This window comes from Periplaneta americana, chromosome 15 (genome assembly GCF_040183065.1).
Source record: "Periplaneta americana isolate PAMFEO1 chromosome 15, P.americana_PAMFEO1_priV1, whole genome shotgun sequence".
Lineage (NCBI taxonomy): Eukaryota > Metazoa > Arthropoda > Insecta > Blattodea > Blattidae > Periplaneta > Periplaneta americana.
The window spans coordinates 142,999,564-143,000,617 of NC_091131.1; the positions used below are offsets into that span (position 1 = coordinate 142,999,564).

Sequence of the window (1,054 nt, forward strand, 5' to 3'; positions counted from 1 at the left end):
TGCTTTATCCACTAAGCCACACCGGATACAACTCCGACGCCGGTTAGAATCGTCTCAGATTAAGCTCCAACTCTTGGGTTCCCTCTAGTGGCCGCCCTCTGCACTACGTCATAGATGTCTATGAACGCAGGACCGAAGTCCACACATGTGCTGAGGTGCACTCGATATGAGTGACTAGTGGGCCGGGATCCGACGGAATAAGCGCCGTCTTAAATCACGAAGTGATTTACGCATATCATATATATTATTTTAATGTACCGAAGTACATATGATATTTCCATGCAGATATTCTGCGTTCATAGACATCTATGACGTAGTGCAGAGGGCGGCCACTAGAGGGAACCCAAGAGTTGGAGCTTAATCTGAGACGATTCTAACCGGCGTCGGAGTTGTATCCGGTGTGGCTTAGTGGATAAAGCATCAGCACGTAGAGCTGAAAACCCGGGTTCAAATCCCGGCGCCGGAGAGAATTTTTCTCCGTTCCATTACTCTTTCATCGTATGATGAAAATATCATATGTACTTCGGTACATTAAAATAATATATATGATATGCGTAAATCACTTCGTGATTTAAGACGGCGCTTATTCCGTCGGATCCCTGCCCACTAGTCACTCATATCGAGTGCACCTCAGCACATGTGTGGACTTCGGTCCTGCGTTCATAGACATCTATGACGTAGTGCAGAGGGCGGCCACTAGAGGGAACCCAAGAGTTGGAGCTTAATCTGAGACGATTCTAACCGGCGTCGGAGTTGTATCCGGTGTGGCTTAGTGGATAAAGCATCAGCATGTAGAGCTGAAAACCCGGGTTCAAATCCCGGCGCCGGAGAGAATTTTTCTCCGTTCCATTACTCTTTCATCGTATGATGACGCAGAATATCTGCATGGAAATATCATATGTACTTCGGTACATTAAAATAATATATATCAGATACCTTGTTAAAAAGGTAGTCTACATCCTGAAGCAACGGTAACTAGAACAAATTGTGGGTAGATATCAAACATACTGTAAACATAACAACATTAACCTGTATTTGAAAATCATAAGCTACA

The 1,054-nt window shown here is 44.5% G+C and overlaps 1 non-coding gene across 1 annotated transcript; it reads left to right on the forward strand.

Moving 5' to 3' along the window:
- The first annotated feature begins 758 nt into the window (after positions 1-758).
- Positions 759-830, forward strand: TRNAY-GUA (transfer RNA tyrosine (anticodon GUA)). The gene has a single exon. It is a non-coding gene; the product is annotated as a tRNA-Tyr (tRNA).
- The last annotated feature ends 224 nt before the right edge of the window (positions 831-1,054 follow it).